We start from the raw sequence: 22,487 nt of genomic DNA, 5'->3' as shown, positions 1-22,487 counted from the left end.
CAGAGATGTTGGCCAGGGAACAGGGTGATGTGTTAAAGTGGCAGGCAACCGCCAGGTCAGGGCCTTTTTCCTGCGGGCAGATGTTCCGCGAAGCAGTCACCCAGTTTATGCTTCATGCTACATTGGGGAAACGACACTGTGAGCAGCGAATGCAGTGGAATAGGTTGTGGCAAAAGTGCTGCTTCACCTGGGCAGGTATGTTTGAGCCCTTGGATATTCAGGAGGGAGCAGGTAAATGGGCAGGTGTTACACATTCGGCGGTTGCAGGCGAAAGCGACTTGGCACTATGGGAGGTGGCTGTGGGGTGTTGCGAGTGAAGGAAGAGTGGACCCGAAGTGTAACCCCTGGCGCAACGGGTGCGTGTTGGAACCATAGCCCATTCTCTCCTATTCACTCAATGTCGTCTTTAGCAGCTTTCCCGTATAACAACGCTCTGTTCTGCACCTCGCCTTCTCATCTGCTTCCGAAAAGAGCTTGGGCATAAATATTTCACAGTGATATACTGGCCCAATGCGCACAGTCGAGTTGATACACTCGTGGAGTTCTGCGTGGTCTTCTCCTGTTCTCTGTATCGTATAGTGAGGAGGGCAATGCTTGTCACTGGCCGCTCGGGTGTCATAGAAGAGTTTCAAAACAAAATGGTTGAATTATCTGCCAGTAGAGAGAGCCCGATTCCTGGGGACGTGACAAACAGCAGCAGGGAGACTGAATGAGAAACAGCTGTTCGAGAAACTCTTTGCAGCTTGCAATTCATAGAGCAATCTCAAATGTATTTCATAGTGAGCACGTCTCAGATCACTCAAGCGGTGTGGGGCCTTTGTCGCGCACCGGCTCTCTGGCTCGTTGGTCTAGGCGTATGATTCTCGCTTTGGGTGCTTTACTGTGATGACTTGCGAGAGGTCCCGGGTTCAAATCCCGGACGAGCCCGACGTCATCTTTTTTAACTTGACTTTTGCAAAACTGCCTGATTAATTTTCGCAAAAAGCACCTTGGTGAAACGAGGTTGGGCTGTCTGGAGTACGGACAAGGCAGAAAACAGGGAAGTGAAATGGTTGGAGGTAGTGTCGATCAGGTTGACGTGAGCTGTGCGGTGTTCGGGGAATGTCAGCAATGAAGGTAAATTGGAAAATTGGGACAGCTCTCCTCGGAGAACCGAAATTTTCCAAGTCGTGAGGGACCTAGAAACAGGAAATAATGTTGTGAAAATGCTCCCACACCTAAAAGGATCCACAACGATTCGGCAGAATTTTAAAGTCAACAGGAAAATAAAAGTACAAGTGACAGGAGGAAGAACGTTTTCGTACAGGGAGTGGTGAGGGTAAGTAAGTCCCTGTCTGACATTGACAAAGAGGAAGATTCAATGGTTACTAAAGGGAATTCGGTGGTCACGTTCAGATGTGCAGATTTACGCTGAGAAGGCGAGAGAATGAAACGAATAGAGACACACGTTGACTTAAGGATAGAACCAGCAGAGCGAAGGTGGGCCGACACGTGTTGTGATTCAGTGTGAAATCACAGTTCGACCAACAGAATGTGGGAATTTAGTAAAAACGTTTCTATTTACACAGCCTCCATACGTCTGCGAAACAGCATATTACACGACAGCAGCGAAGGTCTTTGACATCAGTCTCGAACGTGCATGCCGCGTGCCAGATGAAAAGCTGAAGTGCTCTGTGTACAGAGGTCAGAGCGTGGCAGCAGAGTGGCGCAGCGGGAGCGTGCTGGGCCCATAACCCAGAGGTCGATGGATCGAAACCATCCTCTGCTATTGTTCTCATTCTGAATGACACGTAGCGTATCTGTGCACTCACCAACTCCACTCCATTCAAGGGGCGTGGTTTTAGAAGTCTCAGTGGCACCGTGTTCTTCTGAACTGAATGGCAAAAGCAGTTCTCTGCGATGCCAATGAGCTGGTCAAGTCGCATTTTCGTCCATTCGCTGCATGACAAGACGTGAATGACAAGCATGTCAAAAACCGCATCACGACTCAGACACAGTTCCCCCACTATTAGGACGTATACCACTGATTGTGAATATCCTCAGAGAGAGAGAGAGACATGCAGTCGCCGTGGACTCGATGGGCTGAACGGCTTCTGTCTGCGCCAGAACGGTGCTCCGCGTTTATGCCGTCCCACTGCCTGTCTCTGGGACAGAGAGGCTGAGGGAGCAAAACTGGTTCATTTTTAACCGTCCCTTCTGTGTTGGACTGACTGAAGTACCTCAGCTCAGGGCCGTGGGGAGGACTTTCAGTGAGTGAAGGTTTCACTCGGAGTCTCTTCATCTGGGACACTTGGGGCTCAGATGTTAACTGCTGCGCGGTAGCAACAAAGAAAGCGATGCCCACTTTGCAATAGACTTTCCGTAAGATTGCTGCGTGAAGGACGATTTCTGAACACCAAGAAGGCTGCACAACAATGTGAATTGACCTGGGCGAAGAGTCCTCGGTGTCCATTTCTTTCTGTCCTGCCAGCACAGCATCTTTCTATCTCTCCGATAACAGACCTTTGGAGAAAGTTCACGATCAAAGTTGTTCATGTTCCCCGCGTTAATGCAACTGACACCTCTCACCCCAAGGGTTTCAGAGAGAGAGAGAGAGAGAGAGAGAGCAGAAGAGCGAATGGACTCTACGCGCCCCCACCCTACACCCCGCCCCACCCCCACCCCCAGAACAACGTGCAAGTAGAAATAAACTGGTTTAATTATCGAGCAGTGGAGATAGTCCAGTTCCTGGGGATGAGACAAACATCATTGCCCCGGGGACAGAATGACAAGCAGAAGTTCTGGAAACGCTTTGCTGCTTGCAATTCTTGGAGCAATGTGGAATGTACTTCACACTGAGCAAGTTTCAGCTGGCTCAGAGTCTCCAATGTACATTGCTGCGTTTGCCGCAAGCTCAGGGAGAGAACAATAGGAAGGACGAAGGAGTGAATAACGATCCGCGTGAGAGGGCGAATAACTGTTCATGGAGACTGTTAGTGGCTAACAATACGTAGTGTGTCATAGCAGACGAGGTGATAACAAGGAGTCGTTTGTGTGGTCGAGGTCAAGGATATGGGGGAGTTCAGGCCCTAAAGTTATGGAACTCGATATTGAAGACCGGAGGGCTGTGAGGTCTCCAAGTGGAAAATGAGGTGTTGTTCTTTCATCTGGAGCTAGAACACTGCTGCAAGCCTGAGACAGAGATGTTGGCCAGGGAACAGGGTGATGTGTTAAAGTGGCAGGCAACCGCCAGGTCAGGGCCTTTTTCCTGCGGGCAGATGTTCCGCGAAGCAGTCACCCAGTTTATGCTTCATGCTACATTGGGGAAACGACACTGTGAGCAGCGAATGCAGTGGAATAGGTTGTGGCAAAAGTGCTGCTTCACCTGGGCAGGTATGTTTGAGCCCTTGGATATTCAGGAGGGAGCAGGTAAATGGGCAGGTGTTACACATTCGGCGGTTGCAGGCGAAAGCGACTTGGCACTATGGGAGGTGGCTGTGGGGTGTTGCGAGTGAAGGAAGAGTGGACCCGAAGTGTAACCCCTGGCGCAACGGGTGCGTGTTGGAACCATAGCCCATTCTCTCCTATTCACTCAATGTCGTCTTTAGCAGCTTTCCCGTATAACAACGCTCTGTTCTGCACCTCGCCTTCTCATCTGCTTCCGAAAAGAGCTTGGGCATAAATATTTCACAGTGATATACTGGCCCAATGCGCACAGTCGAGTTGATACACTCGTGGAGTTCTGCGTGGTCTTCTCCTGTTCTCTGTATCGTATAGTGAGGAGGGCAATGCTTGTCACTGGCCGCTCGGGTGTCATAGAAGAGTTTCAAAACAAAATGGTTGAATTATCTGCCAGTAGAGAGAGCCCGATTCCTGGGGACGTGACAAACAGCAGCAGGGAGACTGAATGAGAAACAGCTGTTCGAGAAACTCTTTGCAGCTTGCAATTCATAGAGCAATCTCAAATGTATTTCATAGTGAGCACGTCTCAGATCACTCAAGCGGTGTGGGGCCTTTGTCGCGCACCGGCTCTCTGGCTCGTTGGTCTAGGCGTATGATTCTCGCTTTGGGTGCTTTACTGTGATGACTTGCGAGAGGTCCCGGGTTCAAATCCCGGACGAGCCCGACGTCATCTTTTTTAACTTGACTTTTGCAAAACTGCCTGATTAATTTTCGCAAAAAGCACCTTGGTGAAACGAGGTTGGGCTGTCTGGAGTACGGACAAGGCAGAAAACAGGGAAGTGAAATGGTTGGAGGTAGTGTCGATCAGGTTGACGTGAGCTGTGCGGTGTTCGGGGAATGTCAGCAATGAAGGTAAATTGGAAAATTGGGACAGCTCTCCTCGGAGAACCGAAATTTTCCAAGTCGTGAGGGACCTAGAAACAGGAAATAATGTTGTGAAAATGCTCCCACACCTAAAAGGATCCACAACGATTCGGCAGAATTTTAAAGTCAACAGGAAAATAAAAGTACAAGTGACAGGAGGAAGAACGTTTTCGTACAGGGAGTGGTGAGGGTAAGTAAGTCCCTGTCTGACATTGACAAAGAGGAAGATTCAATGGTTACTAAAGGGAATTCGGTGGTCACGTTCAGATGTGCAGATTTACGCTGAGAAGGCGAGAGAATGAAACGAATAGAGACACACGTTGACTTAAGGATAGAACCAGCAGAGCGAAGGTGGGCCGACACGTGTTGTGATTCAGTGTGAAATCACAGTTCGACCAACAGAATGTGGGAATTTAGTAAAAACGTTTCTATTTACACGGCCTCCATACGTCTGCGAAACAGCATATTACACGACAGCAGCGAAGGTCTTTGACATCAGTCTCGAACGTGCATGCCGCGTGCCAGATGAAAAGCTGAAGTGCTCTGTGTACAGAGGTCAGAGCGTGGCAGCAGAGTGGCGCAGCGGGAGCGTGCTGGGCCCATAACCCAGAGGTCGATGGATCGAAACCATCCTCTGCTATTGTTCTCATTCTGAATGACACGTAGCGTATCTGTGCACTCACCAACTCCACTCCATTCAAGGGGCGTGGTTTTAGAAGTCTCAGTGGCACCGTGTTCTTCTGAACTGAATGGCAAAAGCAGTTCTCTGCGATGCCAATGAGCTGGTCAAGTCGCATTTTCGTCCATTCGCTGCATGACAAGACGTGAATGACAAGCATGTCAAAAACCGCATCACGACTCAGACACAGTTCCCCCACTATTAGGACGTATACCACTGATTGTGAATATCCTCAGAGAGAGAGAGAGACATGCAGTCGCCGTGGACTCGATGGGCTGAACGGCTTCTGTCTGCGCCAGAACGGTGCTCCGCGTTTATGCCGTCCCACTGCCTGTCTCTGGGACAGAGAGGCTGAGGGAGCAAAACTGGTTCATTTTTAACCGTCCCTTCTGTGTTGGACTGACTGAAGTACCTCAGCTCAGGGCCGTGGGGAGGACTTTCAGTGAGTGAAGGTTTCACTCGGAGTCTCTTCATCTGGGACACTTGGGGCTCAGATGTTAACTGCTGCGCGGTAGCAACAAAGAAAGCGATGCCCACTTTGCAATAGACTTTCCGTAAGATTGCTGCGTGAAGGACGATTTCTGAACACCAAGAAGGCTGCACAACAATGTGAATTGACCTGGGCGAAGAGTCCTCGGTGTCCATTTCTTTCTGTCCTGCCAGCACAGCATCTTTCTATCTCTCCGATAACAGACCTTTGGAGAAAGTTCACGATCAAAGTTGTTCATGTTCCCCGCGTTAATGCAACTGACACCTCTCACCCCAAGGGTTTCAGAGAGAGAGAGAGAGAGAGAGAGAGCAGAAGAGCGAATGGACTCTACGCGCCCCCACCCTACACCCCGCCCCACCCCCACCCCCAGAACAACGTGCAAGTAGAAATAAACTGGTTTAATTATCGAGCAGTGGAGATAGTCCAGTTCCTGGGGATGAGACAAACATCATTGCCCCGGGGACAGAATGACAAGCAGAAGTTCTGGAAACGCTTTGCTGCTTGCAATTCTTGGAGCAATGTGGAATGTACTTCACACTGAGCAAGTTTCAGCTGGCTCAGAGTCTCCAATGTACATTGCTGCGTTTGCCGCAAGCTCAGGGAGAGAACAATAGGAAGGACGAAGGAGTGAATAACGATCCGCGTGAGAGGGCGAATAACTGTTCATGGAGACTGTTAGTGGCTAACAATACGTAGTGTGTCATAGCAGACGAGGTGATAACAAGGAGTCGTTTGTGTGGTCGAGGTCAAGGATATGGGGGAGTTCAGGCCCTAAAGTTATGGAACTCGATATTGAAGACCGGAGGGCTGTGAGGTCTCCAAGTGGAAAATGAGGTGTTGTTCTTTCATCTGGAGCTAGAACACTGCTGCAAGCCTGAGACAGAGATGTTGGCCAGGGAACAGGGTGATGTGTTAAAGTGGCAGGCAACCGCCAGGTCAGGGCCTTTTTCCTGCGGGCAGATGTTCCGCGAAGCAGTCACCCAGTTTATGCTTCATGCTACATTGGGGAAACGACACTGTGAGCAGCGAATGCAGTGGAATAGGTTGTGGCAAAAGTGCTGCTTCACCTGGGCAGGTATGTTTGAGCCCTTGGATATTCAGGAGGGAGCAGGTAAATGGGCAGGTGTTACACATTCGGCGGTTGCAGGCGAAAGCGACTTGGCACTATGGGAGGTGGGTGTGGGGTGTTGCGAGTGAAGGAAGAGTGGACCCGAAGTGTAACCCCTGGCGCAACGGGTGCGTGTTGGAACCATAGCCCATTCTCTCCTATTCACTCAATGTCGTCTTTAGCAGCTTTCCCGTATAACAACGCTCTGTTCTGCACCTCGCCTTCTCATCTGCTTCCGAAAAGAGCTTGGGCATAAATATTTCACAGTGATATACTGGCCCAATGCGCACAGTCGAGTTGATACACTCGTGGAGTTCTGCGTGGTCTTCTCCTGTTCTCTGTATCGTATAGTGAGGAGGGCAATGCTTGTCACTGGCCGCTCGGGTGTCATAGAAGAGTTTCAAAACAAAATGGTTGAATTATCTGCCAGTAGAGAGAGCCCGATTCCTGGGGACGTGACAAACAGCAGCAGGGAGACTGAATGAGAAACAGCTGTTCGAGAAACTCTTTGCAGCTTGCAATTCATAGAGCAATCTCAAATGTATTTCATAGTGAGCACGTCTCAGATCACTCAAGCGGTGTGGGGCCTTTGTCGCGCACCGGCTCTCTGGCTCGTTGGTCTAGGCGTATGATTCTCGCTTTGGGTGCTTTACTGTGATGACTTGCGAGAGGTCCCGGGTTCAAATCCCGGACGAGCCCGACGTCATCTTTTTTAACTTGACTTTTGCAAAACTGCCTGATTAATTTTCGCAAAAAGCACCTTGGTGAAACGAGGTTGGGCTGTCTGGAGTACGGACAAGGCAGAAAACAGGGAAGTGAAATGGTTGGAGGTAGTGTCGATCAGGTTGACGTGAGCTGTGCGGTGTTCGGGGAATGTCAGCAATGAAGGTAAATTGGAAAATTGGGACAGCTCTCCTCGGAGAACCGAAATTTTCCAAGTCGTGAGGGACCTAGAAACAGGAAATAATGTTGTGAAAATGCTCCCACACCTAAAAGGATCCACAACGATTCGGCAGAATTTTAAAGTCAACAGGAAAATAAAAGTACAAGTGACAGGAGGAAGAACGTTTTCGTACAGGGAGTGGTGAGGGTAAGTAAGTCCCTGTCTGACATTGACAAAGAGGAAGATTCAATGGTTACTAAAGGGAATTCGGTGGTCACGTTCAGATGTGCAGATTTACGCTGAGAAGGCGAGAGAATGAAACGAATAGAGACACACGTTGACTTAAGGATAGAACCAGCAGAGCGAAGGTGGGCCGACACGTGTTGTGATTCAGTGTGAAATCACAGTTCGACCAACAGAATGTGGGAATTTAGTAAAAACGTTTCTATTTACACGGCCTCCATACGTCTGCGAAACAGCATATTACACGACAGCAGCGAAGGTCTTTGACATCAGTCTCGAACGTGCATGCCGCGTGCCAGATGAAAAGCTGAAGTGCTCTGTGTACAGAGGTCAGAGCGTGGCAGCAGAGTGGCGCAGCGGGAGCGTGCTGGGCCCATAACCCAGAGGTCGATGGATCGAAACCATCCTCTGCTATTGTTCTCATTCTGAATGACACGTAGCGTATCTGTGCACTCACCAACTCCACTCCATTCAAGGGGCGTGGTTTTAGAAGTCTCAGTGGCACCGTGTTCTTCTGAACTGAATGGCAAAAGCAGTTCTCTGCGATGCCAATGAGCTGGTCAAGTCGCATTTTCGTCCATTCGCTGCATGACAAGACGTGAATGACAAGCATGTCAAAAACCGCATCACGACTCAGACACAGTTCCCCCACTATTAGGACGTATACCACTGATTGTGAATATCCTCAGAGAGAGAGAGAGACATGCAGTCGCCGTGGACTCGATGGGCTGAACGGCTTCTGTCTGCGCCAGAACGGTGCTCCGCGTTTATGCCGTCCCACTGCCTGTCTCTGGGACAGAGAGGCTGAGGGAGCAAAACTGGTTCATTTTTAACCGTCCCTTCTGTGTTGGACTGACTGAAGTACCTCAGCTCAGGGCCGTGGGGAGGACTTTCAGTGAGTGAAGGTTTCACTCGGAGTCTCTTCATCTGGGACACTTGGGGCTCAGATGTTAACTGCTGCGCGGTAGCAACAAAGAAAGCGATGCCCACTTTGCAATAGACTTTCCGTAAGATTGCTGCGTGAAGGACGATTTCTGAACACCAAGAAGGCTGCACAACAATGTGAATTGACCTGGGCGAAGAGTCCTCGGTGTCCATTTCTTTCTGTCCTGCCAGCACAGCATCTTTCTATCTCTCCGATAACAGACCTTTGGAGAAAGTTCACGATCAAAGTTGTTCATGTTCCCCGCGTTAATGCAACTGACACCTCTCACCCCAAGGGTTTCAGAGAGAGAGAGAGAGAGAGAGAGCAGAAGAGCGAATGGACTCTACGCGCCCCCACCCTACACCCCGCCCCACCCCCACCCCCAGAACAACGTGCAAGTAGAAATAAACTGGTTTAATTATCGAGCAGTGGAGATAGTCCAGTTCCTGGGGATGAGACAAACATCATTGCCCCGGGGACAGAATGACAAGCAGAAGTTCTGGAAACGCTTTGCTGCTTGCAATTCTTGGAGCAATGTGGAATGTACTTCACACTGAGCAAGTTTCAGCTGGCTCAGAGTCTCCAATGTACATTGCTGCGTTTGCCGCAAGCTCAGGGAGAGAACAATAGGAAGGACGAAGGAGTGAATAACGATCCGCGTGAGAGGGCGAATAACTGTTCATGGAGACTGTTAGTGGCTAACAATACGTAGTGTGTCATAGCAGACGAGGTGATAACAAGGAGTCGTTTGTGTGGTCGAGGTCAAGGATATGGGGGAGTTCAGGCCCTAAAGTTATGGAACTCGATATTGAAGACCGGAGGGCTGTGAGGTCTCCAAGTGGAAAATGAGGTGTTGTTCTTTCATCTGGAGCTAGAACACTGCTGCAAGCCTGAGACAGAGATGTTGGCCAGGGAACAGGGTGATGTGTTAAAGTGGCAGGCAACCGCCAGGTCAGGGCCTTTTTCCTGCGGGCAGATGTTCCGCGAAGCAGTCACCCAGTTTATGCTTCATGCTACATTGGGGAAACGACACTGTGAGCAGCGAATGCAGTGGAATAGGTTGTGGCAAAAGTGCTGCTTCACCTGGGCAGGTATGTTTGAGCCCTTGGATATTCAGGAGGGAGCAGGTAAATGGGCAGGTGTTACACATTCGGCGGTTGCAGGCGAAAGCGACTTGGCACTATGGGAGGTGGCTGTGGGGTGTTGCGAGTGAAGGAAGAGTGGACCCGAAGTGTAACCCCTGGCGCAACGGGTGCGTGTTGGAACCATAGCCCATTCTCTCCTATTCACTCAATGTCGTCTTTAGCAGCTTTCCCGTATAACAACGCTCTGTTCTGCACCTCGCCTTCTCATCTGCTTCCGAAAAGAGCTTGGGCATAAATATTTCACAGTGATATACTGGCCCAATGCGCACAGTCGAGTTGATACACTCGTGGAGTTCTGCGTGGTCTTCTCCTGTTCTCTGTATCGTATAGTGAGGAGGGCAATGCTTGTCACTGGCCGCTCGGGTGTCATAGAAGAGTTTCAAAACAAAATGGTTGAATTATCTGCCAGTAGAGAGAGCCCGATTCCTGGGGACGTGACAAACAGCAGCAGGGAGACTGAATGAGAAACAGCTGTTCGAGAAACTCTTTGCAGCTTGCAATTCATAGAGCAATCTCAAAGGTATTTCATAGTGAGCACGTCTCAGATCACTCAAGCGGTGTGGGGCCTTTGTCGCGCACCGGCTCTCTGGCTCGTTGGTCTAGGCGTATGATTCTCGCTTTGGGTGCTTTACTGTGATGACTTGCGAGAGGTCCCGGGTTCAAATCCCGGACGAGCCCGACGTCATCTTTTTTAACTTGACTTTTGCAAAACTGCCTGATTAATTTTCGCAAAAAGCACCTTGGTGAAACGAGGTTGGGCTGTCTGGAGTACGGACAAGGCAGAAAACAGGGAAGTGAAATGGTTGGAGGTAGTGTCGATCAGGTTGACGTGAGCTGTGCGGTGTTCGGGGAATGTCAGCAATGAAGGTAAATTGGAAAATTGGGACAGCTCTCCTCGGAGAACCGAAATTTTCCAAGTCGTGAGGGACCTAGAAACAGGAAATAATGTTGTGAAAATGCTCCCACACCTAAAAGGATCCACAACGATTCGGCAGAATTTTAAAGTCAACAGGAAAATAAAAGTACAAGTGACAGGAGGAAGAACGTTTTCGTACAGGGAGTGGTGAGGGTAAGTAAGTCCCTGTCTGACATTGACAAAGAGGAAGATTCAATGGTTACTAAAGGGAATTCGGTGGTCACGTTCAGATGTGCAGATTTACGCTGAGAAGGCGAGAGAATGAAACGAATAGAGACACACGTTGACTTAAGGATAGAACCAGCAGAGCGAAGGTGGGCCGACACGTGTTGTGATTCAGTGTGAAATCACAGTTCGACCAACAGAATGTGGGAATTTAGTAAAAACGTTTCTATTTACACGGCCTCCATACGTCTGCGAAACAGCATATTACACGACAGCAGCGAAGGTCTTTGACATCAGTCTCGAACGTGCATGCCGCGTGCCAGATGAAAAGCTGAAGTGCTCTGTGTACAGAGGTCAGAGCGTGGCAGCAGAGTGGCGCAGCGGGAGCGTGCTGGGCCCATAACCCAGAGGTCGATGGATCGAAACCATCCTCTGCTATTGTTCTCATTCTGAATGACACGTAGCGTATCTGTGCACTCACCAACTCCACTCCATTCAAGGGGCGTGGTTTTAGAAGTCTCAGTGGCACCGTGTTCTTCTGAACTGAATGGCAAAAGCAGTTCTCTGCGATGCCAATGAGCTGGTCAAGTCGCATTTTCGTCCATTCGCTGCATGACAAGACGTGAATGACAAGCATGTCAAAAACCGCATCACGACTCAGACACAGTTCCCCCACTATTAGGACGTATACCACTGATTGTGAATATCCTCAGAGAGAGAGAGAGACATGCAGTCGCCGTGGACTCGATGGGCTGAACGGCTTCTGTCTGCGCCAGAACGGTGCTCCGCGTTTATGCCGTCCCACTGCCTGTCTCTGGGACAGAGAGGCTGAGGGAGCAAAACTGGTTCATTTTTAACCGTCCCTTCTGTGTTGGACTGACTGAAGTACCTCAGCTCAGGGCCGTGGGGAGGACTTTCAGTGAGTGAAGGTTTCACTCGGAGTCTCTTCATCTGGGACACTTGGGGCTCAGATGTTAACTGCTGCGCGGTAGCAACAAAGAAAGCGATGCCCACTTTGCAATAGACTTTCCGTAAGATTGCTGCGTGAAGGACGATTTCTGAACACCAAGAAGGCTGCACAACAATGTGAATTGACCTGGGCGAAGAGTCCTCGGTGTCCATTTCTTTCTGTCCTGCCAGCACAGCATCTTTCTATCTCTCCGATAACAGACCTTTGGAGAAAGTTCACGATCAAAGTTGTTCATGTTCCCCGCGTTAATGCAACTGACACCTCTCACCCCAAGGGTTTCAGAGAGAGAGAGAGAGAGAGAGAGAGCAGAAGAGCGAATGGACTCTACGCGCCCCCACCCTACACCCCGCCCCACCCCCACCCCCAGAACAACGTGCAAGTAGAAATAAACTGGTTTAATTATCGAGCAGTGGAGATAGTCCAGTTCCTGGGGATGAGACAAACATCATTGCCCCGGGGACAGAATGACAAGCAGAAGTTCTGGAAACGCTTTGCTGCTTGCAATTCTTGGAGCAATGTGGAATGTACTTCACACTGAGCAAGTTTCAGCTGGCTCAGAGTCTCCAATGTACATTGCTGCGTTTGCCGCAAGCTCAGGGAGAGAACAATAGGAAGGACGAAGGAGTGAATAACGATCCGCGTGAGAGGGCGAATAACTGTTCATGGAGACTGTTAGTGGCTAACAATACGTAGTGTGTCATAGCAGACGAGGTGATAACAAGGAGTCGTTTGTGTGGTCGAGGTCAAGGATATGGGGGAGTTCAGGCCCTAAAGTTATGGAACTCGATATTGAAGACCGGAGGGCTGTGAGGTCTCCAAGTGGAAAATGAGGTGTTGTTCTTTCATCTGGAGCTAGAACACTGCTGCAAGCCTGAGACAGAGATGTTGGCCAGGGAACAGGGTGATGTGTTAAAGTGGCAGGCAACCGCCAGGTCAGGGCCTTTTTCCTGCGGGCAGATGTTCCGCGAAGCAGTCACCCAGTTTATGCTTCATGCTACATTGGGGAAACGACACTGTGAGCAGCGAATGCAGTGGAATAGGTTGTGGCAAAAGTGCTGCTTCACCTGGGCAGGTATGTTTGAGCCCTTGGATATTCAGGAGGGAGCAGGTAAATGGGCAGGTGTTACACATTCGGCGGTTGCAGGCGAAAGCGACTTGGCACTATGGGAGGTGGGTGTGGGGTGTTGCGAGTGAAGGAAGAGTGGACCCGAAGTGTAACCCCTGGCGCAACGGGTGCGTGTTGGAACCATAGCCCATTCTCTCCTATTCACTCAATGTCGTCTTTAGCAGCTTTCCCGTATAACAACGCTCTGTTCTGCACCTCGCCTTCTCATCTGCTTCCGAAAAGAGCTTGGGCATAAATATTTCACAGTGATATACTGGCCCAATGCGCACAGTCGAGTTGATACACTCGTGGAGTTCTGCGTGGTCTTCTCCTGTTCTCTGTATCGTATAGTGAGGAGGGCAATGCTTGTCACTGGCCGCTCGGGTGTCATAGAAGAGTTTCAAAACAAAATGGTTGAATTATCTGCCAGTAGAGAGAGCCCGATTCCTGGGGACGTGACAAACAGCAGCAGGGAGACTGAATGAGAAACAGCTGTTCGAGAAACTCTTTGCAGCTTGCAATTCATCGAGCAATCTCAAAGGTATTTCATAGTGAGCACGTCTCAGATCACTCAAGCGGTGTGGGGCCTTTGTCGCGCACCGGCTCTCTGGCTCGTTGGTCTAGGCGTATGATTCTCGCTTTGGGTGCTTTACTGTGATGACTTGCGAGAGGTCCCGGGTTCAAATCCCGGACGAGCCCGACGTCATCTTTTTTAACTTGACTTTTGCAAAACTGCCTGATTAATTTTCGCAAAAAGCACCTTGGTGAAACGAGGTTGGGCTGTCTGGAGTACGGACAAGGCAGAAAACAGGGAAGTGAAATGGTTGGAGGTAGTGTCGATCAGGTTGACGTGAGCTGTGCGGTGTTCGGGGAATGTCAGCAATGAAGGTAAATTGGAAAATTGGGACAGCTCTCCTCGGAGAACCGAAATTTTCCAAGTCGTGAGGGACCTAGAAACAGGAAATAATGTTGTGAAAATGCTCCCACACCTAAAAGGATCCACAACGATTCGGCAGAATTTTAAAGTCAACAGGAAAATAAAAGTACAAGTGACAGGAGGAAGAACGTTTTCGTACAGGGAGTGGTGAGGGTAAGTAAGTCCCTGTCTGACATTGACAAAGAGGAAGATTCAATGGTTACTAAAGGGAATTCGGTGGTCACGTTCAGATGTGCAGATTTACGCTGAGAAGGCGAGAGAATGAAACGAATAGAGACACACGTTGACTTAAGGATAGAACCAGCAGAGCGAAGGTGGGCCGACACGTGTTGTGATTCAGTGTGAAATCACAGTTCGACCAACAGAATGTGGGAATTTAGTAAAAACGTTTCTATTTACACGGCCTCCATACGTCTGCGAAACAGCATATTACACGACAGCAGCGAAGGTCTTTGACATCAGTCTCGAACGTGCATGCCGCGTGCCAGATGAAAAGCTGAAGTGCTCTGTGTACAGAGGTCAGAGCGTGGCAGCAGAGTGGCGCAGCGGGAGCGTGCTGGGCCCATAACCCAGAGGTCGATGGATCGAAACCATCCTCTGCTATTGTTCTCATTCTGAATGACACGTAGCGTATCTGTGCACTCACCAACTCCACTCCATTCAAGGGGCGTGGTTTTAGAAGTCTCAGTGGCACCGTGTTCTTCTGAACTGAATGGCAAAAGCAGTTCTCTGCGATGCCAATGAGCTGGTCAAGTCGCATTTTCGTCCATTCGCTGCATGACAAGACGTGAATGACAAGCATGTCAAAAACCGCATCACGACTCAGACACAGTTCCCCCACTATTAGGACGTATACCACTGATTGTGAATATCCTCAGAGAGAGAGAGAGACATGCAGTCGCCGTGGACTCGATGGGCTGAACGGCTTCTGTCTGCGCCAGAACGGTGCTCCGCGTTTATGCCGTCCCACTGCCTGTCTCTGGGACAGAGAGGCTGAGGGAGCAAAACTGGTTCATTTTTAACCGTCCCTTCTGTGTTGGACTGACTGAAGTACCTCAGCTCAGGGCCGTGGGGAGGACTTTCAGTGAGTGAAGGTTTCACTCGGAGTCTCTGCATCTGGGACACTTGGGGCTCAGATGTTAACTGCTGCGCGGTAGCAACAAAGAAAGCGATGCCCACTTTGCAATAGACTTTCCGTAAGATTGCTGCGTGAAGGACGATTTCTGAACACCAAGAAGGCTGCACAACAATGTGAATTGACCTGGGCGAAGAGTCCTCGGTGTCCATTTCTTTCTGTCCTGCCAGCACAGCATCTTTCTATCTCTCCGATAACAGACCTTTGGAGAAAGTTCACGATCAAAGTTGTTCATGTTCCCCGCGTTAATGCAACTGACACCTCTCACCCCAAGGGTTTCAGAGAGAGAGAGAGAGAGAGAGAGCAGAAGAGCGAATGGACTCTACGCGCCCCCACCCTACACCCCGCCCCACCCCCACCCCCAGAACAACGTGCAAGTAGAAATAAACTGGTTTAATTATCGAGCAGTGGAGATAGTCCAGTTCCTGGGGATGAGACAAACATCATTGCCCCGGGGACAGAATGACAAGCAGAAGTTCTGGAAACGCTTTGCTGCTTGCAATTCTTGGAGCAATGTGGAATGTACTTCACACTGAGCAAGTTTCAGCTGGCTCAGAGTCTCCAATGTACATTGCTGCGTTTGCCGCAAGCTCAGGGAGAGAACAATAGGAAGGACGAAGGAGTGAATAACGATCCGCGTGAGAGGGCGAATAAATGTTATTCCTGATGAAGGGCTCATGCTCGAAACGTCGAATTCTCTATTCCTGAGATGCTGCCTAACCTGCTGTGCTTTGACCAGCAACACATTTGCGACTGTTAGTGGCTAACAATACGTAGTGTGTCATAGCAGACGAGGTGATAACAAGGAGTCGTTTGTGTGGTCGAGGTCAAGGATATGGGGGAGTTCAGGCCCTAAAGTTATGGAACTCGATATTGAAGACCGGAGGGCTGTGAGGTCTCCAAGTGGAAAATGAGGTGTTGTTCTTTCATCTGGAGCTAGAACACTGCTGCAAGCCTGAGACAGAGATGTTGGCCAGGGAACAGGGTGATGTGTTAAAGTGGCAGGCAACCGCCAGGTCAGGGCCTTTTTCCTGCGGGCAGATGTTCCGCGAAGCAGTCACCCAGTTTATGCTTCATGCTACATTGGGGAAACGACACTGTGAGCAGCGAATGCAGTGGAATAGGTTGTGGCAAAAGTGCTGCTTCACCTGGGCAGGTATGTTTGAGCCCTTGGATATTCAGGAGGGAGCAGGTAAATGGGCAGGTGTTACACATTCGGCGGTTGCAGGCGAAAGCGACTTGGCACTATGGGAGGTGGGTGTGGGGTGTTGCGAGTGAAGGAAGAGTGGACCCGAAGTGTAACCCCTGGCGCAACGGGTGCGTGTTGGAACCATAGCCCATTCTCTCCTATTCACTCAATGTCGTCTTTAGCAGCTTTCCCGTATAACAACGCTCTGTTCTGCACCTCGCCTTCTCATCTGCTTCCGAAAAGAGCTTGGGCATAAATATTTCACAGTGATATACTGGCCCAATGCGCACAGTCGAGTTGATACACTCGTGGAGTTCTGCGTGGTCTTCTCCTGTTCTCTGTATCGTATAGTGAGGAGGGCAATGCTTGTCACTGGCCGCTCGGGTGTCATAGAAGAGTTTCAAAACAAAATGGTTGAATTATCTGCCAGTAGAGAGAGCCCGATTCCTGGGGACGTGACAAACAGCAGCAGGGAGACTGAATGAGAAACAGCTGTTCGAGAAACTCTTTGCAGCTTGCAATTCATCGAGCAATCTCAAAGGTATTTCATAGTGAGCACGTCTCAGATCACTCAAGCGGTGTGGGGCCTTTGTCGCGCACCGGCTCTCTGGCTCGTTGGTCTAGGCGTATGATTCTCGCTTTGGGTGCTTTACTGTGATGACTTGCGAGAGGTCCCGGGTTCAAATCCCGGACGAGCCCGACGTCATCTTTTTTAACTTGACTTTTGCAAAACTGCCTGATTAATTTTCGCAAAAAGCACCTTGGTGAAACGAGGTTGGGCTGTCTGGAGTACGGACAAGGCAGAAAACAGGGAAGTGAAATGGTTGGAGGTAGTGTCGATCAGGTTGACGTGAGCTGTGCGGTGTTCGGGGAATGTCAGCAATGAAGGTAAATTGGAAAATTGGGACAGCTCTCCTCGGAGAACCGAAATTTTCCAAGTCGTGAGGGACCTAGAAACAGGAAATAATGTTGTGAAAATGCTCCCACACCTAAAAGGATCCACAACGATTCGGCAGAATTTTAAAGTCAACAGGAAAATAAAAGTACAAGTGACAGGAGGAAGAACGTTTTCGTACAGGGAGTGGTGAGGGTAAGTAAGTCCCTGTCTGACATTGACAAAGAGGAAGATTCAATGGTTACTAAAGGGAATTCGGTGGTCACGTTCAGATGTGCAGATTTACGCTGAGAAGGCGAGAGAATGAAACGAATAGAGACACACGTTGACTTAAGGATAGAACCAGCAGAGCGAAGGTGGGCCGACACGTGTTGTGATTCAGTGTGAAATCACAGTTCGACCAACAGAATGTGGGAATTTAGTAAAAACGTTTCTATTTACACGGCCTCCATACGTCTGCGAAACAGCATATTACACGACAGCAGCGAAGGTCTTTGACATCAGTCTCGAACGTGCATGCCGCGTGCCAGATGAAAAGCTGAAGTGCTCTGTGTACAGAGGTCAGAGCGTGGCAGCAGAGTGGCGCAGCGGGAGCGTGCTGGGCCCATAACCCAGAGGTCGATGGATCGAAACCATCCTCTGCTATTGTTCTCATTCTGAATGACACGTAGCGTATCTGTGCACTCACCAACTCCACTCCATTCAAGGGGCGTGGTTTTAGAAGTCTCAGTGGCACCGTGTTCTTCTGAACTGAATGGCAAAAGCAGTTCTCTGCGATGCCAATGAGCTGGTCAAGTCGCATTTTCGTCCATTCGCTGCATGACAAGACGTGAATGACAAGCATGTCAAAAACCGCATCACGACTCAGACACAGTTCCCCCACTATTAGGACGTATACCACTGATTGTGAATATCCTCAGAGTCGCCGTGGACTCGATGGGCTGAACGGCTTCTGTCTGCGCCAGAACGGTGCTCCGCGTTTATGCCGTCCCACTGCCTGTCTCTGGGACAGAGAGGCTGAGGGAGCAAAACTGGTTCATTTTTAACCGTCCCTTCTGTGTTGGACTGACTGAAGTACCTCAGCTCAGGGCCGTGGGGAGGACTTTCAGTGAGTGAAGGTTTCACTCGGAGTCTCTTCATCTGGGACACTTGGGGCTCAGATGTTAACTGCTGCGCGGTAGCAACAAAGAAAGCGATGCCCACTTTGCAATAGACTTTCCGTAAGATTGCTGCGTGAAGGACGATTTCTGAACACCAAGAAGGCTGCACAACAATGTGAATTGACCTGGGCGAAGAGTCCTCGGTGTCCATTTCTTTCTGTCCTGCCAGCACAGCATCTTTCTATCTCTCCGATAACAGACCTTTGGAGAAAGTTCACGATCAAAGTTGTTCATGTTCCCCGCGTTAATGCAACTGACACCTCTCACCCCAAGGGTTTCAGAGAGAGAGAGAGAGAGAGAGAGCAGAAGAGCGAATGGACTCTACGCGCCCCCACCCTACACCCCGCCCCACCCCCACCCCCAGAACAACGTGCAAGTAGAAATAAACTGGTTTAATTATCGAGCAGTGGAGATAGTCCAGTTCCTGGGGATGAGACAAACATCATTGCCCCGGGGACAGAATGACAAGCAGAAGTTCTGGAAACGCTTTGCTGCTTGCAATTCTTGGAGCAATGTGGAATGTACTTCACACTGAGCAAGTTTCAGCTGGCTCAGAGTCTCCAATGTACATTGCTGCGTTTGCCGCAAGCTCAGGGAGAGAACAATAGGAAGGACGAAGGAGTGAATAACGATCCGCGTGAGAGGGCGAATAACTGTTCATGGAGACTGTTAGTGGCTAACAATACGTAGTGTGTCATAGCAGACGAGGTGATAACAAGGAGTCGTTTGTGTGGTCGAGGTCAAGGATATGGGGGAGTTCAGGCCCTAAAGTTATGGAACTCGATATTGAAGACCGGAGGGCTGTGAGGTCTCCAAGTGGAAAATGAGGTGTTGTTCTTTCATCTGGAGCTAGAACACTGCTGCAAGCCTGAGACAGAGATGTTGGCCAGGGAACAGGGTGATGTGTTAAAGTGGCAGGCAACCGCCAGGTCAGGGCCTTTTTCCTGCGGGCAGATGTTCCGCGAAGCAGTCACCCAGTTTATGCTTCATGCTACATTGGGGAAACGACACTGTGAGCAGCGAATGCAGTGGAATAGGTTGTGGCAAAAGTGCTGCTTCACCTGGGCAGGTATGTTTGAGCCCTTGGATATTCAGGAGGGAGCAGGTAAATGGGCAGGTGTTACACATTCGGCGGTTGCAGGCGAAAGCGACTTGGCACTATGGGAGGTGGGTGTGGGGTGTTGCGAGTGAAGGAAGAGTGGACCCGAAGTGTAACCCCTGGCGCAACGGGTGCGTGTTGGAACCATAGCCCATTCTCTCCTATTCACTCAATGTCGTCTTTAGCAGCTTTCCCGTATAACAACGCTCTGTTCTGCACCTCGCCTTCTCATCTGCTTCCGAAAAGAGCTTGGGCATAAATATTTCACAGTGATATACTGGCCCAATGCGCACAGTCGAGTTGATACACTCGTGGAGTTCTGCGTGGTCTTCTCCTGTTCTCTGTATCGTATAGTGAGGAGGGCAATGCTTGTCACTGGCCGCTCGGGTGTCATAGAAGAGTTTCAAAACAAAATGGTTGAATTATCTGCCAGTAGAGAGAGCCCGATTCCTGGGGACGTGACAAACAGCAGCAGGGAGACTGAATGAGAAACAGCTGTTCGAGAAACTCTTTGCAGCTTGCAATTCATCGAGCAATCTCAAAGGTATTTCATAGTGAGCACGTCTCAGATCACTCAAGCGGTGTGGGGCCTTTGTCGCGCACCGGCTCTCTGGCTCGTTGGTCTAGGCGTATGATTCTCGCTTTGGGTGCTTTACTGTGATGACTTGCGAGAGGTCCCGGGTTCAAATCCCGGAGGAGCCCGACGTCATCTTTTTTAACTTGACTTTTGCAAAACTGCCTGATTAATTTTCGCAAAAAGCACCTTGGTGAAACGAGGTTGGGCTGTCTGGAGTACGGACAAGGCAGAAAACAGGGAAGTGAAATGGTTGGAGGTAGTGTCGATCAGGTTGACGTGAGCTGTGCGGTGTTCGGGGAATGTCAGCAATGAAGGTAAATTGGAAAATTGGGACAGCTCTCCTCGGAGAACCGAAATTTTCCAAGTCGTGAGGGACCTAGAAACAGGAAATAATGTTGTGAAAATGCTCCCACACCTAAAAGGATCCACAACGATTCGGCAGAATTTTAAAGTCAACAGGAAAATAAAAGTACAAGTGACAGGAGGAAGAACGTTTTCGTACAGGGAGTGGTGAGGGTAAGTAAGTCCCTGTCTGACATTGACAAAGAGGAAGATTCAATGGTTACTAAAGGGAATTCGGTGGTCACGTTCAGATGTGCAGATTTACGCTGAGAAGGCGAGAGAATGAAACGAATAGAGACACACGTTGACTTAAGGATAGAACCAGCAGAGCGAAGGTGGGCCGACACGTGTTGTGATTCAGTGTGAAATCACAGTTCGACCAACAGAATGTGGGAATTTAGTAAAAACGTTTCTATTTACACGGCCTCCATACGTCTGCGAAACAGCATATTACACGACAGCAGCGAAGGTCTTTGACATCAGTCTCGAACGTGCATGCCGCGTGCCAGATGAAAAGCTGAAGTGCTCTGTGTACAGAGGTCAGAGCGTGGCAGCAGAGTGGCGCAGCGGGAGCGTGCTGGGCCCATAACCCAGAGGTCGATGGATCGAAACCATCCTCTGCTATTGTTCTCATTCTGAATGACACGTAGCGTATCTGTGCACTCACCAACTCCACTCCATTCAAGGGGCGTGGTTTTAGAAGTCTCAGTGGCACCGTGTTCTTCTGAACTGAATGGCAAAAGCAGTTCTCTGCGATGCCAATGAGCTGGTCAAGTCGCATTTTCGTCCATTCGCTGCATGACAAGACGTGAATGACAAGCATGTCAAAAACCGCATCACGACTCAGACACAGTTCCCCCACTATTAGGACGTATACCACTGATTGTGAATATCCTCAGAGAGAGAGAGAGACATGCAGTCGCCGTGGACTCGATGGGCTGAACGGCTTCTGTCTGCGCCAGAACGGTGCTCCGCGTTTATGCCGTCCCACTGCCTGTCTCTGGGACAGAGAGGCTGAGGGAGCAAAACTGGTTCATTTTTAACCGTCCCTTCTGTGTTGGACTGACTGAAGTACCTCAGCTCAGGGCCGTGGGGAGGACTTTCAGTGAGTGAAGGTTTCACTCGGAGTCTCTGCATCTGGGACACTTGGGGCTCAGATGTTAACTGCTGCGCGGTAGCAACAAAGAAAGCGATGCCCACTTTGCAATAGACTTTCCGTAAGATTGCTGCGTGAAGGACGATTTCTGAACACCAAGAAGGCTGCACAACAATGTGAATTGACCTGGGCGAAGAGTCCTCGGTGTCCATTTCTTTCTGTCCTGCCAGCACAGCATCTTTCTATCTCTCCGATAACAGACCTTTGGAGAAAGTTCACGATCAAAGTTGTTCATGTTCCCCGCGTTAATGCAACTGACACCTCTCACCCCAAGGGTTTCAGAGAGAGAGAGAGAGAGAGAGAGCAGAAGAGCGAATGGACTCTACGCGCCCCCACCCTACACCCCGCCCCACCCCCACCCCCAGAACAACGTGCAAGTAGAAATAAACTGGTTTAATTATCGAGCAGTGGAGATAGTCCAGTTCCTGGGGATGAGACAAACATCATTGCCCCGGGGACAGAATGACAAGCAGAAGTTCTGGAAACGCTTTGCTGCTTGCAATTCTTGGAGCAATGTGGAATGTACTTCACACTGAGCAAGTTTCAGCTGGCTCAGAGTCTCCAATGTACATTGCTGCGTTTGCCGCAAGCTCAGGGAGAGAACAATAGGAAGGACGAAGGAGTGAATAACGATCCGCGTGAGAGGGCGAATAAATGTTATTCCTGATGAAGGGCTCATGCTCGAAACGTCGAATTCTCTATTCCTGAGATGCTGCCTAACCTGCTGTGCTTTGACCAGCAACACATTTGCGACTGTTAGTGGCTAACAATACGTAGTGTGTCATAGCAGACGAGGTGATAACAAGGAGTCGTTTGTGTGGTCGAGGTCAAGGATATGGGGGAGTTCAGGCCCTAAAGTTATGGAACTCGATATTGAAGACCGGAGGGCTGTGAGGTCTCCAAGTGGAAAATGAGGTGTTGTTCTTTCATCTGGAGCTAGAACACTGCTGCAAGCCTGAGACAGAGATGTTGGCCAGGGAACAGGGTGATGTGTTAAAGTGGCAGGCAACCGCCAGGTCAGGGCCTTTTTCCTGCGGGCAGATGTTCCGCGAAGCAGTCACCC

The 22,487-nt window shown here is 49.8% G+C and overlaps 7 non-coding genes across 7 annotated transcripts; all 7 read left to right on the top strand.

The window, feature by feature from the left end:
• Positions 1-1,696: 1,696 nt before the first annotated feature.
• On the top strand, positions 1,697-1,768 carry trnam-cau (transfer RNA methionine (anticodon CAU)). The gene has a single exon. It is a non-coding gene; the product is annotated as a tRNA-Met (tRNA).
• Positions 1,769-4,873: 3,105 nt separating this feature from the next.
• On the top strand, positions 4,874-4,945 carry trnam-cau (transfer RNA methionine (anticodon CAU)). The gene has a single exon. It is a non-coding gene; the product is annotated as a tRNA-Met (tRNA).
• Positions 4,946-8,050: 3,105 nt separating this feature from the next.
• trnam-cau (transfer RNA methionine (anticodon CAU)) lies at positions 8,051-8,122 on the top strand. Its single transcript has one exon. It is a non-coding gene; the product is annotated as a tRNA-Met (tRNA).
• A 3,103-nt stretch (positions 8,123-11,225) lies between these two features.
• Positions 11,226-11,297, top strand: trnam-cau (transfer RNA methionine (anticodon CAU)). Its single transcript has one exon. It is a non-coding gene; the product is annotated as a tRNA-Met (tRNA).
• Positions 11,298-14,402: 3,105 nt separating this feature from the next.
• Positions 14,403-14,474, top strand: trnam-cau (transfer RNA methionine (anticodon CAU)). Its single transcript has one exon. It is a non-coding gene; the product is annotated as a tRNA-Met (tRNA).
• A 3,189-nt stretch (positions 14,475-17,663) lies between these two features.
• Positions 17,664-17,735, top strand: trnam-cau (transfer RNA methionine (anticodon CAU)). The gene has a single exon. It is a non-coding gene; the product is annotated as a tRNA-Met (tRNA).
• Positions 17,736-20,820: 3,085 nt separating this feature from the next.
• On the top strand, positions 20,821-20,892 carry trnam-cau (transfer RNA methionine (anticodon CAU)). The gene has a single exon. It is a non-coding gene; the product is annotated as a tRNA-Met (tRNA).
• Positions 20,893-22,487: the final 1,595 nt, after the last annotated feature.

This window comes from Hemiscyllium ocellatum (assembly GCF_020745735.1).
Source record: "Hemiscyllium ocellatum isolate sHemOce1 chromosome 27 unlocalized genomic scaffold, sHemOce1.pat.X.cur. SUPER_27_unloc_5, whole genome shotgun sequence".
NCBI classification, from domain to species: Eukaryota; Metazoa; Chordata; class Chondrichthyes; order Orectolobiformes; family Hemiscylliidae; genus Hemiscyllium; species Hemiscyllium ocellatum.
The sequence above is the reverse complement of the archived record's forward strand: the minus strand, read 5'-3'. Positions and strand labels throughout refer to the sequence as shown.